Source organism: Dreissena polymorpha, chromosome 1 (assembly GCF_020536995.1).
Source record: "Dreissena polymorpha isolate Duluth1 chromosome 1, UMN_Dpol_1.0, whole genome shotgun sequence".
In the NCBI taxonomy this organism is placed as follows: Eukaryota; Metazoa; Mollusca; class Bivalvia; order Myida; family Dreissenidae; genus Dreissena; species Dreissena polymorpha.
The window spans coordinates 184,889,975-184,911,150 of NC_068355.1; the positions used below are offsets into that span (position 1 = coordinate 184,889,975).

General features: G+C 34.6%; 1 protein-coding gene and 1 long non-coding RNA gene across 2 annotated transcripts in view; one reads left to right on the plus strand and one right to left on the minus strand.

The window, feature by feature from the left end:
- The first annotated feature begins 395 nt into the window (after positions 1–395).
- The window catches only part of LOC127864235 (uncharacterized), a 181,755-nt gene continuing 160,974 nt past the window's right edge, over positions 396–21,176 (plus strand). The window contains exon 1 of the mRNA XM_052403927.1: positions 396–494. The gene's annotated coding sequence lies outside the window, so the exon portion shown is untranslated. The remainder of the gene's footprint in view (positions 495–21,176) is intronic.
- Positions 13,215–14,354, minus strand: LOC127864267 (uncharacterized). The gene is made up of 2 exons (XR_008041661.1): positions 13,750–14,354; positions 13,215–13,380 (listed from the first exon to the last, which is right to left on the minus strand). It is a non-coding gene; the product is annotated as an uncharacterized LOC127864267 (long non-coding RNA).

The window sequence follows — 21,176 nt, forward strand, 5'->3', positions numbered from 1 at the left end:
TTCAATCGTTTCGCGTTGCAACGCTTTATAATTTTTAGGTTTTAAAATCGTCAAAAGATGCATATAATGGCTATATTAGACCATGGTAAATGTTCAGTATTACTGTTTCCTCACAAATATCATAACTAAAACGAAAATTTGCGAATCTGAAACAACTTTTTTCAATTTTGTCAATTTACCAAAGCGTGAAAAGATCCCTTTAAGGATGTGCATAAAGTGTGCGTAAAGTGTCATTCTACTCCAGCGAGATTTTGCAAAGTGTTCACAGGCTAAGCAAGGACGTAACATTCCGTGTCAGGAAAAGTCCAATGTTTCATGAATAAACTCCTTTAAGAAAGCTACGTGCTTACTCACAACTTAAAAGATCTACGTGTTTTAAATATACAACAACACGCGGGTGATACAAATGTTGAATCAATAGGGATAAAGTCTAGATGTGACGCGCAGATGGCGATATTCCCATGATGTTATCGACAGCTGAATTGCGCTAAGAGGTATTTGGTAGCCGTAACCACCGTGCGAAAGGTTATATTTATGTACTTATAAAAGCGTTTGGCAAAGAAGGGGCCAGTTTCATGTTTAAATTCTTCTTCTAATGATGGGTGTATGTTCTGTTATATCCGTCATGAACTTTCTATGTAGTATCGTCAACTTGTTGCTGGTGGTTTTGAACTGTAATTTTTTTATTTCTTTAGTTAGTTAATTGTAACCTATTTATTTGAGCTCGATTGCATCGAAAGGCAAAGGCTATTTGCATGCTTTCGAGTCCGTTTCCTCGGTAGAATCAGTAATAGATGTATATGGGGAGATATAAAGAACCAGTGGTTGGCGTATTTTGGGGGATCTAAAGAATGCTCCTACTTTGGGGATCGTACACGTGCCCTCCATGTCACTATGATACATTCGATGCAAATAAAGATAATTATACATACAGTTATATATGCACTGTTATTTAAATGTAAAATAACCTCCATAATAATTAAATTCAAAACAATTGTCAGAGGCGTATCCAGATTTTTTTCCGAGGGGGGGCTCAACTGGGGAGGGTGCGGGAGGGGTGTCCCCTTCCGTCGTTGATTTTTTTTTTGAAATCGTACCTTCAAATGATGCAATTCATGCTATCTAATCAGCATTTTGCATGATAAAAGTGCATGTAAAACAAGGACTTGAGTTCAGACATCAAGTGTGTCAGACACACAGACAGACAGACAGACACACACACAGGGGTAAATCAAATGTCTCTCAAATCAGTATTTTGTTTTAATAACATTACTACGCTTGAAAATAATTATAGACACGACTAAAATAAGAAAAAACAACAGTTTAATTGCATTAATCTTACTTCAACTGAAATAGTCCAAAATGTATGCCTTTTCCGTGCATTTTTTCGGTACTCTTCATTAAACTTGCGCATAAATTGCAGACCACTGCGCTAGTGTAAACACATAATTTCAAGTATTTGATTTATTTTAAAGAAAATTCGTTTACTTTTTCACGATTCCCAGAAATTGTTGCATGGAACAATATGTGCGCGCACATCGCGAAAATATGAGACATGCCGATATCCACATGTTCAGTGGGTATACCCTGTCCTGATTTGATGATAATTTTATCAAATCTTTTAATAGTAATATATATGCCGAAATTGTATTGGAACAAATTGCGAACGTTTTTTTTCAGTTCTTGAGCACTTTTTCATGTCAATGTTGCTCAAAAGAAGATCGACCGTTAAAACAGAAACTTGTTAAATGGTAAATAAAAGTTATAAAAAAGTAAAATTAATCTTTATGTTTCTCTAAAAAAAATCAGTGAATCGAATTTTCACACAGACAGACAGACACACAGGGGTAAATCAAATGTCTCTCAAACAAGTATTTTGTTTTAATAACATTTCTACCCTTGAAAATAATTATAGACACGACTAAAATAAGAAAAAAACCAGTTTAATTGCATTAAAAATAATACTTCAACTGAAATAGTCCAAATTAATGCCTTTTCCGTGCATTTTTTCGGTACTCTTCATTAAACTTGCGCATAAATTGCAGACCACTGCGCTAGTGTAATAACATAATTTCAAGTATTTGATATATTTTAAAGAAAATTCGTTTACTTTTTCACGATTCCCAGAAATTGTTGCATGGAACAATCATCGCGAAAATATGAGACATGCCGATATCCACATGTTCAGTGGGTATACCCTGTCCCGATTTGATGATAATTTTATCAAATCTTTCCATAGTAATATATATATATATATATATATATATATATATATATATATATATATATATATATATATATATATATATATATATATATATATGCCGAAATTGTATTGGAACAAATTGCGAACGATGTAGTTTTTTTCAGTTCTTGAGCACTTTTTCATGTCAATGTTGCTCAAAAGAAGATCGACCGTTAAAACAGAAACTTGTTAAATGGTAAATAAAAGTTATAAAAAAGTAAAATTAATCTTTATGTTTCTCTAAATTTGTTCAGTGAATCGAATTTTCGAAGTTTTGTTGACCTCATGTCTATTGCAATCCAGTACTCTCGCTTTTCGGATGTTACCTCTCGACTCAAGGTAAACAACGCGCGAAGTGTATGTCATTTGTGGATGTGTATGGAACTATCGGCTTTGTATGGTTAAACACGCTATAAATAAACAATTTTGACATGGATTTAACAGGAATGAAATAAATCTTTTTAGGTACATCGTTTATTGCGGCAATGTTTGAATTCATTCAGAAATTATTTTAGTTGTTTCCTTAACCGCTCGACTGAAGGTAATTGGAGGATATTGTTTTTCACAAGTCCCATGCGGCAGCCATTTGTAAACATTTACCTATAGCTAAATGTATCGATGAATTTCATAAGTTGAATGTATCTCCTTCAGCCAATCAAATAGCGCAGTTTATCACTTACAGTCAATGAAGCGTGCAGTTTAGCTGGCGAAGGTTAGATTGTCTGTACACATGCCTGGGGGCTTATCATACAAACTGACAGCTGTTAGTGGCCTAATTAGGAGCATATGACAGGAAATACACAAGTGGATTGGAACTGTAAGGGGCTCATTTTTTTTAAATCATATCTAGCCAGCCAGCTGGGGGGGCTTTAGCCCCCTAGCCCCCCACCTAAATACGCCACTGATTGTTTGCATGTGTTAAAAAGTATCTTTTTTCAAACTAGATTTAGCAGTTTTAGAGTAGTGTACACACATTTGTTTGACGTATTATATTTCGATTCCTTCTTCTAAATTACTTTATCATAACTGTAAACTATACTTGAGCTTAATATATATAATTTTACATTGCCAATAACCCCCATTTACATACGAAATCGAACATCTATTAAATCCGGTCGTCGACAATGCCAATTGTTATAATAACATGACGCAATAAGTGGTATTTGATATTACCGTATACAATGAAAATGTAACACTCGAAAACAACTTAGCGATATCAAAGATTAAACCAATTGAGAAGCAATCTATTAACATGACAAATCCGTTTGGGTAAATGTATGAATACCAAGTAATATCAGTTTACTAAAGATTTGGGTATCTATAAATATATCAGTTCTCTATTCACGTAAAGATTTTGGGAATCTGGAAACTATAGGTCCAATATTGAGGTAAATATTTGGGAAATGGGAATAACCATTCCAAAAGTCAGATAAATATTTGGGAATCTGGGAACAATAGGTTCAAATTACAGGTAAATATTAGGGACCTTGCAACTATCGATCGAATATTCATTATTATATTTGAGAAACTGGGAACTTTCGGTCGATTACACAGGTTTAGATTTGGAAACAATGAATTATCATCCGCTATTTATTAACTGACTTTGGGAACTGAGAACGATCAGTCCACTGTTCGAGAATATATATATTTTTTGAAAAGTGGTTACTATACGTCCACTGTTCAGAAGTATGTTTGAGAAACTGGGAACTGTCGGTCCACCAAGCCAGCTAAAAAAGTACTTAACTATCGTTTGCGCATTTCTCTATTGATTATTCCACATTTCAGATGTGTCAGTCAATAAAATTCTGTAAAATAATCTATATTTGTTCGCATGGAATTTGTTTGTGTTTTGTGTTTACTTGTTCGTAGACACGTTCATTTATGGGTTTCGGATTTTGGAAAAAAAAGTAATTTGCGTCGGTCACTTTCCTAGGTGTTTATGTTTTATTCACGAATTGGTCAACCGACAACATCATGGAACACTTATATCCCACCAATACGGTCAACCGACAACATCATGGAACACTTATATCCCACCAATACGGTCAACCGACAATATCATGGAGCACTTATATCCTACCAATACTAATGATGAACATGAGAATAACATCGTGCTTCCTACGCCGCCCGAAGCCGATCTTGCCTTTGCTCGTAAATCTTCGGATATCGCAGAGGCCGATTCACATGGAAAATATTGTCACACTAAAAATAAAAACGAACATTTTGTATCTCGTTAAATGTATATTACCATACCACATCTAGCGTTGAAAGTTTATATATCGCTTTAAGGAACACTGATTTTTAACGGTTATCTTTATTTTACGAAATATTTGTTGCTTTTGAGTATTTATGTGGCTTTAAATATATCCCTTTCATTTGCAAGACTTCTTTGACTTATTAAACGTCACGAACCCATACGGACACTCTGGCGCATGTTTATATCAACATACACTCTAGTTAATTAATTGGTACACCCATTTTTTTGTATATACAATTAAATCCGACACAGTATGTTGCAGTATGTAGCCGACATTAATACGATTTGTAAATCGTATTGTTTCACACGTAGCACATTTTGTTATTGACTAATACGCTCATAATTGGTTTGATCAAAATCAAATCAAGCAACACTTTTATCGAACAATAAAATCTCAAGTTAAAGTTACACATCAATAAAAATCTATCAAATTGTAATGATCTCCTGCGTGTTCATATGTCTTGCAAACGGATATAATAATAATACACGCAACAAATAATGAAGGAAGAAAATTGATGAAAACAAAAACGGACGCTAGCGTGTGTCAGCTATGGAAATAATGTGACAAAGTCTAAATGGAAGTAGACAAAGTACATTAAAACAGTTACTTTCAAAATCCCAGTTCCTTCTTTGCTGTCACCATATTACAGTTTGGTTAATAATATCACAACTGTAAATGACCGCCGTTTTTTAATTAAATTCAAATTAGTATTAACCGATTCAGAAAGCTTAGCATAAACTGTTAAACGACGTGCTTCATAAACACCTTTAAATTTGAGCTGCGCCCCGGGAAAAGCGGGGCTAAATGAATAAGAGTAATTGTTGTTCCAGATTACACTGTCCGCTTGTATGCTTTTGTGTTTTCGTTTAAAGGAAGATTGTTTTGAGCAAAAATTCCTGCTTACGCCCTTGATCAACCTTTGCGGACTGCACAGAGAAACCTGTGACGCCACTTTACGCATATGCATTAAACCCCGTTTTCCCAGAGCGTGGCTCATTAAATATTTATTAACTGGTTTTCTTGTAAAATATTATTATCTCACTTTGTAACGTTTACCACTTTCTTGAAACAAGCGGGTAGCCTTATGTGCCGCTACCTAGTTTTGATTTGTTATATTACACTCATGAATATTCATACTGCGCAGACCGTTGCGAAAAGTCACACTTAATAGTGTCTTATTTTACAAGCAAATATGAAATACGATTGACATAATATTTACATTTAACTTTCTTGTCTCTTAAACACAGATCAATAAAGAAATGACGTTTTTGTAAAAGATTCCTCTCATTTTCATTAAATTATAAAAACATACCAAACCTATACTGATTCGATATCTGGAAAGATGTTTGCTATAATTGCATTGATAACTGCTGAGGGAGGTGCGGTTAAGATTTTTTTGTTTTATAAATAGGTTTAGTGGTATGATATTTGTATATTAGAACGTATATATATATATATACGTTTTTGCGCAGATCAATATTGAATTTCTTTAATGCATTATACTAGGTTGAAAACATACGTATAACAAACCAATATCTCAACATTAACAAAAAACATTCGCTAATTTCAATATTTCGTCGCACTTATTATAAATGCAAGATAGTTCAAAAAGTGATTTTGAAAAAAACGCTTCAAAAGTTTTGAAATAACAAACCATGTATTATAAAACAAGATATCTTTATGAAATGTTGAGAGGTAGTTGAGATGTATGCAATCTATCAATTTGCAAAATTTAAAGACGCTTGCTTTTAAAATAAAAAAAAAGCTATATTAATTAATAAGTTGTGTTAATCTGTCGATTTGTGCATTTTTTGACATTCGCGACTTTATAATTGGCTGAATCATACACAAAGACATTCGCGATTTTAAAATTAAAACAAGGGACAAAATTGTCACAAAACCAGGTTTTCATTGTGAAAAAAATCTGATAAAGGGAGTCAACCCAAAATGAACTTTTGAAATGAACAAACAAAATTAACCCCCTTTGTAAGTTTGTTTTAAAATAAATCTATTTTTAGTCGTGGCGACCTTGACATTGGAGATATTGACGTGATTCTTTCGTGCGACACACCGTCCCATGATGGTGAACAAATGTGCCAAATGATTTTAAAATCTCATAATGAATGACATAGTTATAGCCCAGACAAGCTCATTTATGGCTGTTTTTTACCTTTGACCTCAAAGTGTGACCTTGACCTTGGAGATATTGACGTAATTTTTTGGCGCGACACACCGTCTAATGATGGTTAACAAATGTGCCAAATGATTTTAAAATCTCACAATGAACGACAAAGTTATGGCCCGGACATGCTTGTTCCGCCCGCCCGCCAGCCCGCCAGCCAGCCAGCCCACACTCGCCAATCTAATAACCAGTTTTTTCCTTCGGAAAACCTGGTTAATGAATAGAGAATTGCCAGGTTTCGCCAATGTTGAGGGATGAATAGTGCCTAAGTTGAGAAAGGTACAAATATCCTTTGCACACCTGTAACATATTATAAGGTACACGTTTTTTTCTCTCCCCAAAACCGGTGCGATTTTTACAGTGAACGACTACAACGTTATAGAACGCATACAAATTTCGTTGTTTCAAAACCTGACCCCTATTAAGCGTAGGAACCCTGACACCTTTTTTTCTTAAAAAATACAAGTATCAATGTTTGTAAAAGAGCTGAAACTTAATCAAAGACAAAAAAATTAAATAAGACTGCGACGTTTGAATGTTCAATATTTTAATTTATTTCGATATTTTAAAGGTAGAAAACGTGCCTCTTGTTAAGTGAATTTATGTGATTATGCAGCAACTGATATTAGTCACAGGTGGTTAGCGTGTGGCTATGATATTAATTAGTGAAAACATCATTTTGAATGATAAATAATCATATTATAACGAAAAATTAACTTTTCTGAAAAAAAAAATTTCACTATCAAATATATATATAACAAGGTATGCAACTCAAAATCACCCCAAAACGGGGTGCATCGCTTTGAACAGCCATATCTTCATCAATTGTGCAGCGATTTTCACGATCTCGGTCTTATTCAACGCAGAAATGAATTTCCTTTCTGGAAATGTATATGTATTGCAATATTTTTACAAATGCTGGGTCAACTTTTAAGAAATAACACGATACACAACACGCATGACCCAGTTGACAGTGATCATGTATTCTTTATGAATGAAATCTCCAGTCGTAAAGACACACCTCCGCATTGGACCAATGAAATCACTCGTATGTTTAAAATGTCAGTTAGTTGAAATGTATGTAAACACAGGTTTCAAACGGCGCTGGACAGTTAGTCTTGATGCAGAATGTAACGACAAGAACGGTAATAATGTTTTTTCATACGTTTTATTGAATTATGGTATCGAACTACATGAACTTTGTAGGGAAGTTGCCCTTTACTCCGTGAAGATTTCAGTCTTAAAGACAGCATGATCACTGTCAACTGGGTCATGCGTGTTGTGTATCGTGTTATTTCTTAAAAGTTGACCCAGCATTTGTTAAAATATTGCAAGACATATACATTTCCAGAAAGGAAATTCATTTCTGCGTTGAATAAGACCGAGATCGTGAAAATCGCTGCAAAATTTATGAAGATATGGCTGTTCAAAGCGATGCACCCCGTTTTGGGCTGATTTTGAGTTGCATACCTTGTTATATATATATTTGATAGTGAACTATTTTTTTTTCAGAAAAGTTAATTTTTCGTTATAATATGATTATTTATCATTCAAAATGATGTTTTCACTAATTAATATCATAGCCACACGCTAACCACCTGTGATATTAGTTGGCATTATTTTTATGGAAATTTTATACTTTTTCTATTATTCGGCATAGCAGCGACGCTATCACCGAGTTGGGATAAGAAATTTACGTACATTTTTGGTACGAAATTCGGAGGAACGAATTGATCTAACAGCAGCGATTATCACGACCACATAAAATATCGACGCAGTAAAAAACGCGGTAAAAATTCGTGTATATCCAATAAAGGACTACAAATCTCCATTCTGCAACACCAACGATGCAAGTGTGGTAGGCCTTTTTTATAATAAATTTATAGTGTTTGTATACCATATATTAAATCATAAAAAATACATTAAACCACATCATGACACTGATGATTGGCCCCACGAAGGTTCGATCCAGTTTGCATGGCCGAAGCTATAAAACTTCCGTTTGCATGTTTTAAAGTTCATTGATGCGGTGCTCTGAATTGCCAATACAGCACGTGGTTTCTGTAATGCAGGTTTAGTTTGATTAGTCAATATAAAGCAGTGATTGATCATTGTTTTGTTGAAAATTGCAGCCTCTTGCATCCTGTCAATGGAAAAAAGTATTTTTTGTTCCTGGAAGTCTGACCACAATTTGCCCCCAAAATGCCATGCTTTTCCAATAATCTCAATAAGATGGTTATACGGTGATTATGAATTCCGTAGTGCAGATTGAACATGTCAAGTTGTCGCTGAAAAACAATTATTGTACATTGCTTTGCTCATCTGTCGCGTATGTCATTATCATGAAAATGACAAAAACAATCAAATTTAATGATGGACATCATATAGTTATGCAGGATAAATGTAATGCGTATGTCAATTGATAATGGTGAAAAAAAATTTATTTACAAACATCTCGTATTTATTGGAAATTTACACATTAAAGTATGTCAAGGAAAAGAATGTTAGCTAATTGGAGTTCAGTCTTGTATAAAGTAAGAACAGTTCAGATCAGATTATCATTTGAAAAGACAAACATGAATTGACTTTTATATTAGCAGATCTTTGTATAATCAGATGCATACACGTATTCTACTTTATTGTATTGTGCTTGTCACAATATACTGTTAACTTAAGTAAAAAAAAACATGGAACTTGAATGTGATATCATGTTGCAACAGTTTTTTTTTCTGATTTGGGGGAAAGGGCCTGGCCTTTGTTGAGGGAAAAATCGCGCGAAATGCTGAGTTTTTGGGGAAAAATAAGGAATGTCCTAAATACTCAATTTAACATATTTTACTGTTTTTAAAAGAAATTCAAGGCAACTGATAATTTATTTATGCAATATTTTTCTATTTTCTACACTGAATCAAGTTAATTTATATAATTAAAGGTTCCCCAAAAAAGCTGAATATTTTTTCCTTTTTTTTTAGATACTATTGTTTTGGGGAAAATCTCTGTAAAAGGGGAAAAATAGGTCTTCTCAAAGATGGGGACAAAACCTGTTGCAAGATATTGAAAAGTACACATTAATTTAAGGTCAATATAAAATAAACTCAGTTTAATACATCAAAAACATAACAAGAACACTTAAGTGTATATATTTACATTTGTATATGTTTTCCAGGTAGTTTATTAAAAAAAATCATTTACTGTATTAAATTCATAACATTAAAAAGTAACATGTTAAAACTGTGTACTTAAAATTATATAGATTATTGCAAGTATAACGGGGTCTTTAAGGTTTTGGTAAATAAACACACTTTAAAAGGCCGTTGTTTCAGATTCGCAAATTTTTGTTTTATTGAGGAAACAGTACTACTGAACATTTACAGTACAGCCAACGCGGCACAAACATAATCCGCGGCTATGCCACGGCCAGATTATTAGTACGCGGCGGCCGAATCGTGTGTTCACGCGGCGTTTCGCCATGGCACTCGGCATAGATCCGCGCAACGACGCTGAGTCTGTATTAACTTCGCGTACTTTCGCGGAGTAAATCCGCCGCATACGTATGCGGCAGATCGAGTGAAAAGATATCCACTTACATGTACTTACATGTATGTGTAGCGTAAAAACCAAGATTTACGCTGGTTTCATAATTATTATTTTCACGTTTTAATAAGCGATATGACGCGTAATGCGCTTTAACAAATTATGGTTGAATTAATTACACGCAACTGTTAATGTTTCGTTCGATTATCAAATTATCATTATTACATTTGAAATGCGAAACACACTTCAGAATTTAGATGCAAACGCGACCTTTGGCAAATTATAGCGTCAAATAAACAGTGCTAAAATATCCTTTGTTTCATAAAAAGCGCGCGAAAATTATGCAGACATGTAGAACGTCGTTTGGAAAGTGTGGGTGTATTTTGTGTTGTATAAATACATGAACATCACGTCAGGCGTTTGACGATTTAAACACCTGAAAATTATCAAGTGTTGCAACGGCAAACGAATGAATAATTTGGAGAGTTCTATTGTCGTTATATTTTGTGATTCTACATGGATTTCTTACATAAAGTATAAAATACATCCCTAATTGTGTGAGCACGGATGGCCGGGTGGTCAAAAGCGGTTGACTTTTACTCTGGGTCTCCAGGAGTCAGTGATTCGAGCCCAGTTGTGGGTTACTTTTTTTTCTTTTTTAATTGTATTCTTGTTTTTAACTTGATATTTTTAGATCCAATGTTTACATTTATAAATATAAAGTATTTAATGACAAACTTCAATACATACCAAAATCTGTGAAAATGCCCCTTTAACATGCATATGAAAAGGATATTATTAAGCAAAGATTGTCATAGTATTGATTGTAAGAAGAGATTTAAGCAGAACTTGTTTTATATGAATTAAAAAATGCTATCAAACATGCACATACAAACAATTGGGATACATGTTTACTGCTATTGATATTCATATAAATAACGTTAAAGTTTTCCCAAACTCATGGTTTATAGTGTTATTTTTTGCTAATCCAAAACGCACAGGCTGTAAAATATAATGCAAATCAAAATCGAGCTATTAAAATAAACTTTTTTTCTTGTATTACTGACTAGACAATCACATGTTTGCATAAACAGAGAATGAAATCAGTGTTTTTTAACCTTTGGGAGAAAGGTGGCAAGTTCTTCCAGCAGGCTTTTATGATAATAAGGGAACGGTGGCAAGTATATAATTCAAGCGCGCTTAAATGATAATAAGGGAAAGGTGGCAAGTTATTCAAGCGCGCTTATATGATGATAATGGAAAGGTTGCAAGTTCTTCTGGCACCCGATTGTATAAACAGTTAAACCGGCGGTTAACCACATACCAGCGGTTAAAAGTCGGTAACATGTTGGTTACTGGTCGGTAAGCGTTGTATACAATTGGTTAGTTATACCGATCGGTTAAAACCCAGTTAAAACATACCCTGCTTCCCTAGGTGGGTAAGTACAAGTAACCGAGAGGTAACTTACACAAACTGGCCGCGGCGCGACACTATAAAAGCTAACCATCGACGACCTTCACAATGTCGACGAGTAAACAACAAATTGCAGCAACTGACACTTTATTTGACTTAATTTACAGAGCAATACGATTTCCGACTTCGGACGACGAATTTAAGGACGCACAGAACGTGTTTCTTATATTCTGTTATGGGTATGCCGTGTGTGATCCGATGCATCAATGGCGCCCATGTTAAAATCATTTCTCCAAAAACAGGGAACAACAAAAGTACAAACAAAACACGTTCGAACTAGTATCTTACCTTTAATAATCCCTTAAAATCCACAAATAATCCATTTAATTCAATAATTGACAAGTTTGCATCCAGGGTCTTTGATAATTATTTTAGCATAGTTAAATATAGCAACCCCAGCTAATTTTTCATCAACATCTGTTTTTAAAGGCAATTGCATATTTGAAAAGAGCTCTTTAAGAGCTTTTCAGAACAGTTTTTCTTTTTAAAATATCTTAAAAAATAAAAAAGTTATGGGAATTTGAATATTGCTAAAATGCGCACAAATTCTGAATTTTCTCCCTATATAAAGTGAACAAGGAAGCGCGACATTCGCGGCACCGGAAATTAAAGTTCATACATTTTTACATAGTAAAATTGCCATAACTTTTTTATTTTTAGAGATATCTTCATGAAATTTGGAACATTTGTAGATCAATGTATACTCTGTTTATTAAAGTATTATAAACACTTTTAGTTATTAATACACACATGGTAATGATCAACACATTTAGGAAGCATATACATAATTTTATTAGAGACATAATTTTATTAGAGACATTATCTTTTTTTCGAAAGGCATCAGGCTAAAATATCTACAATTAACACATTTATTCACTCAAAAGCAATATTGGAATTACTTAAAATGGAAACCGGTTTTTAAAAGCAAATTTAACTAATTTAGTCTTAACTCTCTAATCAAATTTTCACAGGTGTTTGGGGGGGGGGGGGGGGCGGAATGTCTTTTCATCGTTTTGGGACGGGGACATGCACACATTCTATAACTTTCTAATCCTTGAAATAAATCTATGAATATTTCTTATATATGTTATATATGTTGTCTTTTGTTGGTGCCTCTTTCACATTCCATAACCATTCAAAATTCAAACAGTCGGGCACAAATCCAGCAGAAATTAGGAATTGTTTCTGAACCGTCTGAATGTCTTCTCGTAGAGGCCATTTGTACTGGCCAAGTTTTCTGGTGGTAGTCATGAATTTAACCACAAAGTTTTCTTTATCTTTAACTTCAAAATCCATACCAGGATACCAAGCATCCTGTTATGCAATTGCAACATATGCATTACAATTTAAAATTCTGCATTTAGATTCATCAAGTCTTTCACATTTTTTCACCGGGCACTTTTCTTTAAATTGACAAGTTTTTTTTCTGGTCACATGTTGTTGAAACTTTGGTTTTGACATATTTTTCTGTTGATGCTTTGAATGAAGGGTTAAGATGACACAGTAAATTGAACAACACAGTTGAAATTTCCCCATTTTTTCTATAAAAGTATTTATTTCAAGAATGAGTCCATTCTTCTGCCTGTTTATAGGCTACAAGGTTTCTGCCTTCTTCTAAAGAGAGGTTGTTATACCATTTTCATGACAGAATGGTCCTGGGTAGTCTGCCATTGACTTCCTAGATCTACTGAAAAAAAGGAAAGAAAAGTCAGACCTACATCATCAGTACATGTATAAATCATGTTAATATGCAACTTTTACAGTGCAAAAACATTCTCACAGGCCAGTGGGGATATGCACATGGACAATTTCTACAACGTCGGGGCAAATTTATCGATTTAATCATGTCAACGATTGTTTAGATACTTAAGAAAACTTATTTTCATACATATAATTTACGGATAAAAACACCTTTGAGGGCATTTCATAACAATAACACGGGTTGGTTTTCCTACGATTCGATCGCACGAGCAAGTGCCCGTCCTTACATGGAAATTACATATTTGCACTGAAATAAATAATTAATCGAGTCAAAATCAAGGTTTCTAGAACTCACCTTTGTATTTAGAATAAAGTTGAACCACATGAAGATGTTTTCTATCGGTAACATGCTCAAAATCGTCGATAGAAAAACGTGTTTTCGATGCGTAATCAGTTAATCAAAATGGCGGTCAAAGGTGAAAAGCGAGGTCGCCGGGTGACCGGAGTAAATTTGAATAAATTACTACGTTCGGCTTAAAATGCGGGAGGGTTCCTATTGTTTCCGACAAAAGATTTTTATATCAAATTAAACTTCAGAACATTCCCTACAATATGATATATGATGCATAGTTCGGAAATCAGTACTTTTTGTAAAAAATCGGCGACACTTTAGAGGACTATATCTTCGGTTCGGATGAACTTAAAAATTTGCATCAAAGTCATGAATGGAGGTCGTGAACTTTTCTAAATGGATTCGTCCATCTCATTAATATTCATAAAGTTTAAGTCACCCGCGAATAGGAACAAAGAGTACATGTGCCACGCGCCGAGTGCATGAAAGTTGATAATCACGCGCAACAGCGAAAAACCATAATATTTATTGTTTATTAACAGATAAAACTGGGTTATAGTGGGTAAAATACAAAAGTAAAACATGCATTTTGTAGAGAATTTTATTAGCTTTAAAATGAGACAAATTATAAAAATATGCATCTGCAAATGTAATTTAAATCCCCAAAATGCCACAGGCGGTGTAGACTTTTCACAGTTTTCCAGATAAAATGTGGGATTATCGGAGATTAGCTGGGGTTGCTATTAAATAAAGTCCCTTAATTATGCCATCATATCATTATATTCAAATGAGAACTCAATAAACTTTCTTCTTCGTCACACGCTACATGTACGTCATGTACTCTATGTACATTACTGCTGTTTAAATGAACCGAAGCAGTTTATCAAATGTGTCCCGTTCTGAGAAAAATGGGCATAATGCATGTGCTTAAAGTGTCGTCCCATATTAGCCTGCGCAGTTTGCACAGGCCAATCAGGGACGACACTTTCCGCTTTTATGACATTTTTGTTAAAATGAAGTCCCTTCTTAGCAAAAATCAAATTTTGGCGGAAAGTGTCGTCCCTGATTAGCCTGTGCTAACTTAACAAGCTATAATTGGTGAACTCAGTTGCATTTGCAGATTTCTGCATACAAAGATATATTTCAACTTGAACAATGTTTTATTTGCCTATGGTAAATTCCCTTATTGTACAAAAAAGTAAGTAAGTTTATTGTAAACATAAGCCAAATTAGAAGAATAGTCTAGCATGTTACGACGACCATGTATAATTTTTATGTTACATCTAGAACAACTAGAAGAATAGACGTCTTTGTAAGCACTCTCTTGCAGTTTGGAGGCACCAGGAATTCTGCTAAATGATGCAAATCCCGACATCAATATCAATTTGTCCCTGGTCATTTTGATGAACTCATAGTTAAAATTTACACTTTTTTATGTCCCCCACTATAGTAGTGGGGGACATATTGTTTTTGCCCTGTCTGTTGGTCTGTCTGTTGGTCTGTCTGTTGGTCTGTCTGTTTGCGCCAACTTTAACATTTTGCAATAACTTTTGCTAAATTGAAGATAGCAACTTCATATTTTGCATGCATGTGTATCTCATGAAGCTGCACATTTTGAGTGGTGAAAGGTCAAGGTCATCCTTCAAGGTCAGAGGTCAAATATATGTGGCCAAAATCGCTCATTTTATGAATACTTTTGCAATATTGAAGATAGCAACTTGATATTTGGCATGCATGTGTATCTCATGGAGCGGCACATTTTGAGTGGTGAAAGGTCAAGGTCAAGGTCATCCTTCAAGGTCAGAGGTCAAATATATGTGGCCCAAATAGCTTATTTTATAAATTCTTTTGCAATATTAAAGATAGCAACGTGATGTTTGGCATGCATGTGCATCTCATGGAGCTGCACATTTTGAGTGGTGAAAGGTCAAGGTCATCCTTCAAGGTCAGAGGTCAAATATATGTGGCCCAAATCGCTTATTTTATGAATACTTTTGCAATATTGAAGAAAGCAACTTGATATTTAGCATGCATGTGTATCTCATGGAACTGCACATTTTGAGTGGTGAAAGGTCAAGGTCATCCTTCACAATGTCAAGGTCAAACATCATATAGGGGGACATTGTGTTTCACAAACACATTTTGTTTATTGTGAATTCATTTGTAAATGAATTTGATAAAAAAAATACATGTCACTGTTTATAAGCGTGACACTTCGCGCGAAAATTACGTCATAAGAAAATGCATTGTGGGAATGTTTTGGTTAAAGTTACCGGTGGTTAAATTCCACTATGGGCGGTTAGGTTACTTTGCGGTATATCGTGTTTATACAATCGAGTTACCTTGAAGGTTACTATACCTGAATAACCGCAAACTTACCAAGGTTTGAATGTTACCGAGCGGTAACTTTAACCAGCGTTTATACAATCGGGTGCGGAAGGCTTTTATAATAATAAGGGAAAGGTGGCAAGTTGTTCCAGCAGGCATTTAAGATAAAAAGGGAAAGGTGGCAAGTTGTTCCAGCAGGCTTTTATAATAATAAGGGAAAGGTGGCTGCAAGTTGTTCCAGCAGGCATTTATGATAGTAAGGGAAAGGTGGAAAGTTCTTTCAGCAGGCTTTTCTGATAATAAGGGAAAGGTGGAAAGTTTTCATTATATTTTTGTTGATAAGCATGATTATACAGTGAAAAATCTTAATTATTTTATAACACTTTCATGCTTAAATTTTACTGGTCATTAGTTATTTATCAATGCTGTGCTAAGAGTGATGTAAATATTAAAAGTTGGTATTTCTTCAGCGATTTATTTGGCCCAATTGAATTGGGAAAAGTACGGGTACCATTCCAATTGGGAAAATCGTGCACCAAAAACCCTGAAGTTTTGAAAATTCGCATCGTTAAGTTTTCATATTACTTTAAAATTGATAACTAAATGTTTTCAATATTATATTTACTCAGTTTCAAGACATAGAGCAGTGACATACATGCCAGACGACCCGATCACGGCGGGACAGTCCCGCTTTTGGGCCCTTTGTCCCGGCGTCCCGATATGAGACGATTTGTCCCGACATTCGTAAAAAACGATGTAAGGTCTATAGGTCCCCAATAAAATTCGCTATTCAAGCTCTGTTTTGCTAACACTTACCACCGCTAATCCCTTTATTGCCCCCAATTAACAACCGATTCTACTTCTCGTGTGTACCAGTGTTGTTTATGACACCTTATCAGCGATTTATCGGCTAATTATTGATTTTATCAGGCATTTACACCATGGTGGTCTTCAAGATAGAGGTCGCTTATTGCTATCGATAGTTGTATTATAATGAAATAAATGTTGAAAATGTGTTTGTTTTTGTCTTTGTTTGAAACGGTTTACAAAACAATTGTTTTGTAAAATTAATTCTACGTCATTAATGAGTCTTTTACATTCAATGTTTAGTTCCAAAATAGCGGGATAATCCGAATGTGCAATATACCAAAATCGCAACAAACAGTCCAATAAGTGATACCCATCCTGTCTAGTGTAATTGGGTGTAATTGTAATAATAACAACGAGGTGCTATGCATGACAGTTTGACCCTACTCCAATTACGCTAAAAACAACGAGGTGCTATGCATGACAGTTTGACCCTACTCCAATTAAGCCGCGACAATTGACAAGTAAGTTTACTGTAACCCGTACTTTCAGTGTACTGGATAGCCTTCCCTGCGTTAATGTTTGCCATTGAAAGTAATATAATGAGTATTGCTGTCGTAATGTTCCAGATTTTGTACTCTAAAAAGATGAATATTATCTTCGTTGTTTGCTATTGTCTTATTTAATAAAACTGTTATTGTTATGTTTTAGATTTCATGCTTCATATCAGATGTTTTATGTCTTGAATAAAAGTATAAAGAGTTTTTGTTAGCACTATACTGACTACAGTAAAGGTGGAATGATAGATTGTTTTAGGTGTCCTGCTTTTTGATCAAATGTCCCGACAATTTTTTATGGAATGTCCCGCTTTGGACCTAAAAAATTCTGGCATGTATGAGCAGTGATTCATTTTGCTGTGCGTCCTGCGTGCCAGACGCATGTTTTTTTCTGGGGACGCATCATTCTCAAACATGTGCGTTTTCGGGACCCATTGTTAAAAACTCTGATTTTCAACATCATCAAAGTTGTACATGATACTGAGTACGATTTGTGGATATAAGCAAAACACATGTCAACACCGTTTTGAAAAGTAGAACGGAAGTCTTATTACTACATTCCTAGGAATGTAGTACGCATATTTTGATTGGTTGAAATCAATTATCCAATCAGTTACGGCGTTTTATTAAAAGTTAATTGGACGATTAATTTGCTGTCCCGGATGGTAAACAAAGAAAATGCGACCAAAAAAGCTTTTCGAAATTGATCCTGAACAATTTAAACTCGCTGTGTAGATATTTATCGATAACGCAGCCTCGATGTTTACTATGTGGTTTAAATATGAAGAATAAACGGCGGAAAACACAGTTTGCGTTCTTCTGTTGTGTGCTGAACACTTATACAGTAGACTCTCTGTAAACCGGATGGTCTCGGGACCGGCCTAATCGTCCGGTTTTCAGAGAGTTCCGGTTTACCAAGAGTTTTCATATTGCCGAAATGTACACGGTATTCATTGTGTACAGAATAACACTTAAATAAAACAAACCGTATACATTTACATGTACCATGTGATAACTGTACGCAGGTCCTGATGATGTTAATTGCATTCTTAAAAAATGTGTTTTTAATCGATTAAAAGCAAATACAGATGGATGGATATTTAACAGTCATATTTCTAACAGTTTATCTGACAAACAAACAAACAACCATTTCAGCGTTAAAAACATGGCTATAAGATCTTTTAAAATACCCGAGAAGATCACAAGAAAGTGATCGTCGCAACGGCATGCATTAATTTCTTAATTAAATTGTTTATCATAGGCGATAATAAATAATTAATAAAACGATAGAGTCAATCACTTTTTGGTGTTACCGCACGTCTATTATAGACATTCACAGTTTGTTTACATTACTTAATCGGAATCCCATAGCGCGGTAACGACTTGACACCTTTATGGTTTGTTTAATCCGATTATCGATAATTGCGCGAGCAAAATGTGACAGCGCACTCGCTTTGCCGACTAGGTATTGTTATTTTCACGCCTCGGGCAGCTTGAGAATTTAGACCGTCCGGTATACTTAATGTATTTTACGTTGAAAATGACAAAATTTACGGAGATACCCGTCCGGTTTCCGGTTTTCAGAGAGTTCGGTTTATTCAACATTTTTTAACAAAGAAATAGAAGGAGAAAATACGGGACTGGCCCGACCGTCCGGAATCGGGAGAGTTTCGGTATTCCGATAGTCCGGTATTGGCAGAGTCTACTGTATTTATTTAAGAAAGCAATGTTATTATACTTTTCTGGATTAATTTAGCAGTGTTGGTGTTTCTTTAGTGACAATTAAAATTTGCAATTTCTGAAATAAATAGCATCTTTTATTTGTATACGGTACATACATAAAAGTGATACAGGTCGTACAGTATTCCGTCCTATGTTATGTAGAATGTAAGTACATATGACAACACAGACATCTGCTAATTATACTGCAGGATGTGAGAGGGGTTTTTCTATAAAGAATAAGGTCTTGACCAAATTCAGGAACAGGTTAACTGTAGGGAAAGAACGCAAACTCATGAGTGTGAAGTTGTGCAATTTTGCCCTGAATGAATTTGTGGTAAAAGCTCTCTCTGTTTGGAGATAAAACCAAGCGAGAAGGCTATACACCTTAAATACAGTATGAGTGTAAATGTTACACTTAATCTGTATTGAAGGTGTAAAACTTTTGACCAAAAGAGAAATTTTGTCACACTGTTTGAAAGGGCTAATTTTGACCAAATAATTATAAACACTGGTCATCCAATTTATTAAAAGTCTAGACAGTCCAAATTGTTAAAGATGTTAAAAGTTCTCTGTTTAAGATGTTGTATGTTTCACTGTTTAAAATTAAAAGTAAAACAATTAAAGATTTCACTTGCTATAAACATATTTCTGTTTTTAACTGTAAAATTGCATAATTTAAAAGAGCCCCTGGCTAAGGTGTATCATGTAAAGTAGATTATTTGTAACGAATTTACAAAGACACAATCTGGGACCCATTGTTTTCAGTTTGGACCCATTGTTTAAAAATATGTGAGTCCCAGAGACTCATTTATGTAGATTTCAAAATGAATCACTGGTTACGTCCAAGACTGAGTTTAAATCAAATAAAATTTGCAATCACCATTATATTATATGAAAATAGTTGGAATATTGATGATACCTATCACACTAAGAATATAATATCATGATGGATATGCCCTTTAGAAAACTTTTATCATTTTGACACCATAAACTATTTCAAATTATGCAAAGAGATAATTGATGAAAATAAATGAAAAATAAATCCGCGAGCAATACTTTTTACTCATGAATTAGGTAGTCATAAAGGCAGTGGCTGTTTGCACGTACTTTGTTGTTGATGCATTATGAACACATGTTACCCAAGCAGTTCACAGGGTGTTAACCAGTCACTTACCTTTTAATAACATGGGTATAGAACACTTATGCGCTTTTTCGGCGTTGCTGATTTTTACCCTGCTTTTCATCTTTAATGACCATTAGATAAACATAACACCAGCAGACGTGATTGAATACATTCAAATATTTAATTGATTTATTTAATAGAGAAATTCTTTGAACTTTGGTCACATCATTACGTCTGTGCACAGCGTAAAGCATGTTACACTGTTCAGTTTGAGGCATTTCGGACTACTCTCTGCATGTTGAAACGACATATAGATACAAATTGTTGCCCAATTACAATTATGCTTTAAAATCCATCTTGCAAAATTTCAGGGTCTCTACTTGGTCACTAAATTGTCAGAAGAATACTTAATTGACTATCAATAAACGCAGTGTTGATAGACAAGATGATCTAAAAACACTACTGAAATAGTGTCTAGATAATAGGGAAATCGTTTAATTATCTTACCACAGATGTTTGCTGTACTTGGTCAGCACCTCTGGAAATCGTTCCGGAACTTCTGAATAGGCTACCCTATTTTTTAAGTTTGCTTTTTTGAATTCAATTGTTATATTGAAAAGCATTATGCTAAAATGTGCCATTTACAATGCCCAATTAGATCCTTAAAGACTCGCATCATGCAAAATTGGGTCGTATGCCATATGTGCCCATCATAGCTATAGCCCACCCAGCCTACGCATCTTGCAGTCTGGTCAGGAGATACATAATGAGACCATAACAACTTTTAGTGATTTTAAAGCTTCGCCTCTGACCAGACTGTGCAAGTGCGCGGGATGGGCTTGACCTAGCCTGGCCAAAACGCCTTAGGCCCATTTTGCATGATGCGGCTATAA